At 41.4% G+C, this 10,304-nt stretch overlaps 1 protein-coding gene across 1 annotated transcript in view; it reads right to left on the bottom strand.

Moving 5' to 3' along the window:
* Nucleotides 1–9,786, bottom strand: part of LOC147219006 (receptor-type tyrosine-protein phosphatase S-like) — a 68,480-nt gene extending 58,694 nt beyond the window's left edge. Inside the window, exon 1 of the mRNA XM_086173257.1 lies at nucleotides 9,507–9,786. The gene's annotated coding sequence lies outside the window, so the exon portion shown is untranslated. The remainder of the gene's footprint in view (nucleotides 1–9,506) is intronic.
* Between the last annotated feature and the right edge of the window lie 518 nt (nucleotides 9,787–10,304).

A 10,304-nucleotide genomic window follows, 5' to 3' on the forward strand; every position in this document is an offset into this window, starting at 1 on the left:
GCCTCCCTGCTCCTGTTGTTCAGCAAAAACTACACCCTCTGTGAAAAGAGTGAGTTTAGAGTTAGAAGATGTAGTCACCTGCTGGAAAACTTGAAAGGTAGCTTCAAGAAATACGCTGTTCTGTTTTAATTAACACGATGATTAATGTTGCATTGAGAATTTAGCTTAACCCTATCACTGCCAGCTTCAGGGACAGTCAACCGTTCTCATTGTTGTATTGATTTGTGTTAAGTATACTAGTCTGTCACACCTGGCACAGAGTGGAACATTAAGCCCTGATCCCCGCTTTTATTTACTGCTATTTGTGAGGCCGCTGCGATCTAAAAGCAAACATTTTTTCATTCACGGTTTATATAGAAGGTCTTCGATCCCGTTGGGAGTTGCTTATTAATTTTCCGCAGGCGCACTGTTGTGTTTGCCCTGGATCCAATTCTCTCTTGTGTATTTTTGCTGCCATCGCAGCACATGACTGGCTTGGTCACGTGACATGATGCCCACTGAGAGCTCATTATCTCACAACTGTATCGCCATGGCGATCCTCTATGGAACATTTAAATACATTTCCCATTTCTTATCACTGTATCCAGTCTAAGTTTAGCAAAGAATTCAGCTAAAAACATTACAAATTTTTATTTTTTATGCTCATGAAACAATTCTACTTAGAGATTCTTTTTTTTTTTTTTTTTTGCAGATGGACAGCTTGAACAGTTCTGTCACTAACCAAGCATCGTATGACTTCCTGATGGAGATGAGATTTGTGACGCCAAATGAATTTCTCCTTGAGCAAAGATAAAGTTGCGAACAGAATTGAAAAGCGGAGTAATGGGGTAGAAAAACGACATTTGTCCTCTGTCTCATTGCCGAAATCAGACTCAGCATGCGTCTTGGTGAACGGGAGATTAAATGCTTGTCAAGGGTAGCCGACTAGTGCTCGGATGCTCCCCACCAATGACTGGCCATCATTCACAACCCTGTCAAGCAAATACTTCATCAGACAGGGTGGCTTTCAGCATTGTAGAGGCATGAAATGCCAAAGATAACCACCGTTGCTGTATTTGAGCCATGTCAACTGATGCCCTTAGCACCACCGTGGATATATAGACATATATACGTATGTATCTGTCTCCCTGTCTGTCTATCTATCAGCCTGTCCAGTCTGGAAGTCATCACTCTCCCATTCTGTAAAATAAAGAACTCCTTCATCAGTGACACAATAAAGTTGTTGTTTCATTTGCTGCTCAATGGACGAATGCCAAAACTTTGTCCCAGGCTTGCCTCTCCCAGGCCGATGGCAGGACACACATGGAAAATATCAGATCATGAATTTAGTATGATTAAGACTTTTATTTTCAGAAAAGTCTTTCGCTACAGGAAATGCATAGATGTGTTCTGAGCTCACCGATAGAGTCTGCGTACTGTTGCGGTTACATCCAGTCAGGTCTACTCTTACCCATCTTCTGCTGTCCTGTCCTTCTCCTTGCTTTCAACAGCAAAACGCTGAACCCTGAGTTCAGGCACGCTAGCTCCATGAAGGGTTTCCTCCATCACAGAGGCGGTCAAAGTCAGCTCCTCGGAGGCAAGGCGAGGAAAAGGTTTTGGCATATCTCCATGTGGCAGTTAGTGAAAGAGCGGCTTTATTGGGTTGATGAAACAACTCGCCTGTTGTTAAAGATCTTTATCATGCAGGATAGAAGCGGGACATCCTGAGAATTGACTGCTGTGTGGGTTGTGAGCTGGAAGTTGTAATCTTAATTTTTTCTCCTCAAACATTGATTGTGATACTTGAATTTTGTATCATACTCATATGATATCAGTGTGTTAAAAATGGAATGTTTTTTTTTTCAACTTAAAATACAAAAATACTTGTGTCAAATTACATATATTGCAAGATGACTACATTTCCCTACTGAGACTGCATTCTGTGTAGAAGAAGAAAAAATGCAATAAATAGGCAACTAATCAAATCGAAGGTTCATAGTATCAAGGGTATATACTCTTTGTGTGATTGATTTTGTTTTAATGACCCATTTGCGTCATTCCTAAAAGATGTTAACTTTGTTTGTTTTGGGTTCATTACGTTGATAACTTAAAAAGTTCAATGGGAAGTTGTTGTTCTGAGCAGATATTGAAGCCACCTGGATCCTCTGGCAGGATAATCAAGTAAATCAAAACAAGATACTAAACTGACTGTGGCTGGTATACAGTGCAATTCTTGTAAACATAATTTCATACAAAGGGTGTCTTTTGGACTGAAGAAAAAAAAATTGTGCCGAAATATTTATGGCGGCTTTGTGTGTATTTGTCCTCGGGCAAGGTCAGTCTTACTCAGAGGGCGCAATCCCCCTCTTAAAAATGACTGCCAGCATTGCAAAATAAATAAACAAATAAATAATTAATAAAAATAAAAGCCCCACATCTGGGATTCGTGGCAATAACGGAAACAGATCCACATGTTTATGATGTTATGGAGATAAACTCACTTCATGACAAAGTTGCATCCAAAGGTGGAAAAAAGGCTTTGAGGATGGACATCAAGCTTTGCTAAAACGTAGCTGAAACACCTCTATCACGTAGGAGGATGATGTGTGAGCAGGTACCACCACTGAATTTCATGATGGATTACACCCTGGATTGTCATCAGTAAGCGGAACAGACTGTGAAATGTTGGAAAACTAATCAAGTGTTTTCATGTTTTCCAGAGTTCAAGATGACTTTCTCAAATGTGCACATCCCAAAGGTACTCTATATACTGCTGTCATAGAGAAGTATAGAAACTAAAAACTGCTGGGAAAAGAAGACATTTGACATCTGCTGCTTGTAGTATTACTCAAACTGATTGTTAAAGGTTATAAAAACAGCACAGAGTTAATTCAAATGTTGACGGCCCATGTGTAATCTTTTTGAACAGTGCTTATGGTTTGGCAGATATCTGGGCCCATGTCACTGCATTATGACTGTCAAGGAATTCAAAAACTGGGCCTCTTCCCGGATATTCCTGATTCTCACGCTTTCTGTTTGCCACTAAAATTATGTTTCACTCTATTTTGAATTATTTTAAGTTTTTTTTTAAAGCATTTTAAACCAACTTCTCTGTGTGGTTAATCATTTTGATTTTGGCCAGAATTAAATTCTCAGTCTGTGTTTTTTCACATTTATATCAATATGGACAAAATACCACTAAATGATATGATTTCAATCGGAGAATCAACGCATCTACAAATGAGTGGTATATTTGTATTAACATCTCTATGACAAGCATGCAAGACATACACAGCAGTTTCTTCTGGCTCATTATGTTGATCACTTTGTCAAAGTTCAATGAGAAGCTTTTGATTCAGGAAAGCCTTTCGGCAGAATGTAGGAAAGTGGCGCGTAGTGATGAGAAAAACAAGAGTCTTACCCGGATGTTGTTGACAAGAAAGGCAGCTCCTCTTCTAAACAGTATCTTACATACTGCATATATTTTTTGGACCGTGATAGATTAAGTAGTAGGAAAATGTTTTTTGAAAATTTGCGTGGACTGTGATGCAAGTTTATCTTTACTCACTCTGTGCATTCCTTTAAAAAATCCCTTCCAGGAACACAATAAACACATGAGCCAACATCTGGGATTCTGGGAAATTACGGGACCAGATCCACAGTGTTTATGTTCTTAGGAACAGATAAACCTCGAACTTGAGAATGGTGGGGGAAAGGCTGTTTGTTTAGCTGAAACAACTCTTCCATTAATGTTGACTTCCTTGGCCTAAATGCAGTTTAGCAATCTGTGATGTTGATCTGCCACTGCGGTTACCTTAATTATAGATTACGTTTTCAATGACTTGTAATTCATCGAAAAGATGAATGATCAGTAAAATGTCACAAAAATCATGGGGTGAAAAAAGGTTTCTGTGTATTCCAAAGTCCAAGATGACTTTCCCAAATGTGCACATCCCAAAGGTGTATGCATTGTCAAAGAAAAGTAAAGAAACTAGAAAGTGCTTGGGGAGAAAAAGACATCTGTTTTTTATAACATTACTCAAACTGATTGTTATCGATCACAAAAATGTTAGCCGATAATTTGAAAGTTGACAGTTCAGGTGTAATATTTCTAGCAGAGCTTATGGTTTTTCAGATATCGGGGCATGTGCCGCCGCAGTTCATCACCGTTGTCGCGGAGTTCCAAGCTGGCCACCTGCCCCGTTGATCCTGATACTGAGATTCCCTTTTGTTATGTTGCTGAAGGTATGTTTGGACCATTTACAAAGGGGAAAATATTATTCCGACATTATTTCTGACTATCCTCTTTAAAATGGTGTTTATTGAATTTTCATTTCATGAATAAAATTCCCGTTTTAGTATTTTGGCAAATGTAGCGGGTGTTGTACAACGACTTTGGCTGTGATTAGATAATACTTTTATGAGTCAACATTGAAAAAATTGTTATCAATATGGAAAAATACCGATGGATATTATTATCACAGTGAGACATAGTGGTGCAGTGGTTATAGCTTCTGCCTAACAGAAAGGTCCCCGCTCGCAATCAAACCAGGGACCTTTCTGTGTGGAGCATGTTCCCCCTTATCTTCGGGGTCTCTGGTTTCCGCCCACTGTCCAAAAAACATGCAGTAGGTTCACTGGAGACCCTGAAACTGTCCAGATGTGCGAATGAGAGAGAGTGAATGATTGTATGTCTCTATATGTGAATTAGGATATCCACCATCCATCCATCCATCCATCCATCCATCCATCCATCGTCTGCTGCTTATGCTGCACTCAGGGTCGCGGGGGATGCTGGAGCCTATCCCAGCTGTCATGGGGCAAGAGACGGGGTACACCTTGGACTGGTGTACCAGTCGATCAAAGGGCCACATATAGTGACGGACAACCATTCTCTAACACACTCATTCGGGGCAATTTTTGCAATTTTTTTCCAGTTAACCTGCTGCATGTGTTTGAACTGTGGGAGGAAACTGGAATAAACCCATGCAGACACAGAGAGAACATGCAAACTCCACACAGAAAGGTCCACTTGCCGGAATCAAACCAAGGTCGTTTGTACTGTGAGGCCGGAGGTAGAGATAATGAATGCATATTATGATTTCAATCTACAATCGCCGCTTCTGTTCCCCTCCTACCCTAATACAATCTGTACTTCGGGACCACCAGGGAATCACCAAAGTGACTTATATTCCACCTCCCTGGAAAATGCATTACCTGGCAAATTTCTACATTTCATGGAAATACATCAGAATGAGACCTTCAAGGCACTAAACACTAATCTGCTGGTGATGCCCGGGGCAAAGTCGGATGCTCACAACTGGGCATTATTAATATTTGTCCAATGCTTGGGTTATATAACAGTTCCGTTTTTTGTTTTTTTTTTGTTGTTTTTTTGGATATTTGCGTTGAAACTTAAAAAAAAGGTTAAAAAAGAGTAACATTCCACTGCAGAGCTGTGAAATCTAAAGTGACCTCATTATAATACTTTATAATACTGCGTCATAATGTGTGTGTTACACATCCAAGTAATGTTACGTATGATGATAAAATAAATGTCATGAGCTTCGGTTGAATTATACAGCTGACAAAAAACAATAGACACAACAGTGATTTCAACATCCATGTAGATCATCCCTCTGAGAAGAACCAAACCCAAAAGTCGGATTTTGTTAAGCTAACAAAAGGATATAAGTAATAATATAAAACTTTGATATTATTATGGATTTTTTTTTTTTAATATTCAGACATGGATCAGTGTCTGTTAAAACTGGGGGGGGTGGGGGGGGGGGGGGGGGGGGGGGGGGGGGGGGGGGGGGGGGGGGGGGGGGGTATACATAATAAGGCCCCTTTCAAAACCGACAAGAAACCATCCAATTATCAAACAGATTCCAAGAGTTGCAAGAAATGCTTGTGAATGCTGCTTTCATTAGTGGATCACAAACATTCAAATAAGATTAAAATTTAAACTCTCACAATATGCCTGGGAGACACTCGCTGTATTTGTTTGGTGTTTTTGACATTTGATTACCTCAGAAGACATTCATTTATTTCACAACAATTGAAAAAATTTCTATTCAAAACAGCTGAATATGCTTCTAAGGATTTTTTTGGTGCACACTCTGGTGTTTGAACATCCATCGGCAGCAAATTGTGGACCTTAACGTAGACAGTATGGTTCTGATTAGGCAATTTGTCTCATGCTTTGTCAGCCATCTTGTCTGTCAGGCCTCCCCCTCCTAATGACTCCTGTCAGTCAGGGATGTAACTGTCAAACCCAGTCAATGGCCACATGTCCTCCTACCATGATTGAATAATGACCTCTTCAATAATAACCTCAGCAGACTAAAGTGGCAAAAAACAGGTGTCTGGTCATTTTGAAGAGGGATTGGTTAAACTTCAGCGAGGAAAGATTGAAACGTAATCCTTCAGAGTGAGCTGAGAAGAAAATAACAGCTTCTTCAACATACAAAAAAAGAAGTGAGTGGAGGAAGAGTGGGAAGGAAGTTAAAGATGCCTTCAGATATGGCGGTTGTGATGAAAAGAGGGGCAAATGACTGGAGACAAGAGGTGGAGAACAGAGGAGACAAGGAGAGGTAGTGAGGGAGTGTGCATTATTCATCCCTGCTGACACATCACAATCTCTGATTCATCTGGAGAAGGGCATCAGTCAAGTCACCACATATCTCTTAGCCTTCACTCATATGCACACAGGCACACAGAAAGAGAGACACATGCATGAACTGACACATAATGGCCAATGACCTTCTGCTTTAAAAATGGATGATCGTAGGACTTGCAGAGCAGGGTTGGGCCGAACAGAGCAGGTGGGAAAAGGATATCCTCGTATCTACAGGTCTTTTTCCAAAGTCCATAGATATCCAAGGTATCTCATTAGAGACCCAAAATACACATGCATAGTGTGTGTATAATTCATGGTATTCGGTTATCAATATTGTTTGTTATTTTATGATGATTTTATGATTATCTACCGGTAATTGTTTTGGTAGAGGATACAAATTTCCATGTCATTTTTCCCAGTCTATGTTTTTTTTTTCAATTTTTTTATACTTTTACATATATATCTAGTTATATAGCGTATTTTATTGCATTGATCACATTAGATCCTGAGGACTACACTAACATGTTCATAATAACCAGCAAAAAGTGTGAAAAAAAGGTTTCTATTAGTTCCAGGTGTACATATATTTATCTATTTCATAACCTTTAATCAAAACAGGAGCTTAAATTAGTTGTAATTAAGGTTAGGGATCAAACATTTACAAGATGCTGCTTTGGTTCTGCTGTTTATTCATTATTCACGGATATAAATGGATGATATACTCATGTATATGAGTTTTGGTATATTTTGGTTTATTTTGCCTTACTTATTTTCCTCTCAACTCCAAAATGATGTCAAGGCAATAAAGCCAGGAGCTGGAGAGGCACGTTTGCGAAATGAAATGCATATTTGATGTTCAGCATTAGATGCGATAATTACTTTTCAAAATTAGTTTCCGTTCTACGTTTATCATCTTTGCTGCTGTCATAATTGCCATGTTAATTTCAACCATGTTTCCCACCTCTGATCTGTTTCATTCAGTGTACCATTTGAAATATTTTCAACAGCATCGGAATTAACCCGGTGGAAAATGGAGGGGACCAGAGCATGAAATCTACATATGAAAAACCTCCATGAATTAATTGACAATGAGGTCATAATATAGGTGGAGGAGGAAAATAAATTTTGAAAAAAAAAAAAAGAAAAAAAAAAAGAAAAAACAGTAAAGGTAATGCGGCGGTGAGTATCTGGGAATAACACTTCAATGAGGCCTTTGTCGTGAAACCAAAGCTGCTCCACAGGGAGCGCACGTCATTCGGCATTTTCATGTCTGGATGGATCTTACAGTGGTATCTCCTTGCAAAAGGCAGGAAACCATTAGGCCTATGCATGCCATTGCTGATTTCATAAGCCACTTGTCTTTACAGAGGCTGGGTGAAGATCAACGGAGCCCTGCATCTCTTGACTGAGTAGTTATCTATTCTGCTTCCTGGGGATGAAGACAGACCGTATGAAAGTTCTCTTAATCTCATTCGCCATTAAGATGTGCTCATGTAAAAATAATTCAAATATCTAGATCCCTTTTGTAAAAACGATGGTTATTATTATCTCTGGCAGATAGTAGAGCTGAAATGTGCACGCCACAAGAAAAAAAAGTGGAAGCTAAAGAAAGGAATCCATCTGTAAAAATGACTGATTAAGATAATTAGGGATGTGGAAATGGTCTGGAACAATAACCAGCAAACACACAGCGCCCCAGGGAACACGTCCCATCTGTGAGTGGGAAGAACTCCCTCAGATTCACCACGACAGTGCGATTTTCCAGTTTACACAGACCACACACACACGCCGGAAATACACAAACCCTAAATAAGCATTTGGAGTACGCTTGATTAAATTCCAAATTGAGCAATAGCCCTCAGAAAGTGTCATGATGACTCTGGTTATTATTAAATAACACTCTCTCTGTATGCCTCTATTTAGAGAGAACAAAAAACAAAAAAAAAACATGCAAATAAGCAAACATGTGAGGGACAGCAAAACACAACCTATATATGCAGATGGGCATGTTTTAATTTGACAGTAGCAGATGCAGAAGCCACTCCATTGTCTAGAAAACAGTCGTGCTAAAACAAGTCCATCCGACTTGCCACCTGGTGCCTTCCACAAGCAAGCGCAAACACACACACACACACACACACACACACACACACACACACACACACACACACACACACTAACACAATTACGAGTATGGATCATATGCATTTACAGTTTGCCTCCGCCAAAGTGTGGGGGTGGCGTTATCGTAATAGGATTTTTTACAGTGGCATCATTAACATGGGAACAAATAAAGGGATTTACAGGAGCGGGATCCTCTTGTGATTCCGGCCTGTCTTTTTACGCGTTTTCTCCAGATACACACAGGTTTAAACCGAGTAGATTCTTTTTTTTTTTTTCATCATCAACAGCCCGATTTTTTTCTTTATTTACACAGAGATGGATAGATAGATAGACCGATGAATAAATGCATGAAATGAAAATGTACAGTGTGTTAGGAGGCGATCAGAGATGTTGAAAAGAAGGGAAGAAGGCGCTGGAAATGAGAGCTATTGAGGAACAAAGGCTTTTTCAGTCCACCCGGGTCCAAGGCAGGGGGTGGAGAGGGGACGCGCACTCGGCGGCGCGGTGGCGCACAGCCTCCTTCCTCAGACCGGCGGCCGCGCGGAGTGTCAGGTGAAGCGGCGCCGCTCTGAATGGGAATTGACGCAAATACTCGCGGTCCTCTTCAGTAACACGATGAAATTTCACCCCGGATGTTTTTTGTTGTTTTTCTTTTTTCTTTTTTTCCTACTTAGTTTCTAACGTGACATGTGGAATCGGAACCGTCTGGGTGGGGTGCACGGCTGCAAAACCATGGGGGAGGGAGGTAGGGGGTTGAAGGGAGATACAGGATGCCGCTTACCTTGGTCGGAAGTGGTCCCTCTTCTTGACTATCTGGTAGATTCATGTGGGTGGATTTGCAGCTGGAAGCTTCCTCGGAAACAGCAAGGATAAGTGTAATCCAGTGGCCGCGGAGCTCCGCTCAGAGAAAGGTCTGCCTTTGAGGAGGATGCATGCACACATCCCACCGTCCTGCCGACCTCCCGGGAGTGCAGCTGCAGCGGGTCACGGCACCTCTCCTCAGCTCTTTTGTCGGGAGAGCATTGCTGCGCGGGCGGCCTCAGATACTGCCGGTTGATGTCACTGATACTCCCTGTCTTCTTCCTTAATGCCCTCCTCCTCCTTTCCTCTCCTCCCCCCTCCCCTTCCTATCTCAATCTCCCTCAAACACCGGAGCTGTCCCCCTCCCCCCCTACACATGACGTGATGCAGACGAGGTCTCCAATAGCAACCGTATCCCCCATCACCCCCCTATTACCCCCATTACCAGCCCACTTCCCCTCACCTCCTCCAGCTCCGGCCGGATCGCTGACTGGTGCAAAAGAAGTTGCTGCTGAGGTAGGATGATCGTGTGTATTGGACTCTGCCCCCCCCCCCCCCACTCCATTGTGTTCCCCTGGGACTAAAATGAAGATAAGCACCTTGAAACCAAGTAGATTCCCATAATATAGTGTCTAATTATAGCCATTGGCAAAAATATCAACTCAAAACCCCTCTCCTTCCCGGGCGTCCCTCGGCAGCTTGCAGCTGGACTCTCCTCTGTGACATATTGTGGGGGAAAGGAACTTGCTGTGGGACAACGAGAGATGGGTTGGGTTGA

Source organism: Fistularia commersonii, chromosome 25 (assembly GCF_037954325.1).
Source record: "Fistularia commersonii isolate RoL2024-O1a breed Wild chromosome 25, RoL_Fcom_v1.0, whole genome shotgun sequence".
Lineage (NCBI taxonomy): Eukaryota > Metazoa > Chordata > Actinopteri > Syngnathiformes > Fistulariidae > Fistularia > Fistularia commersonii.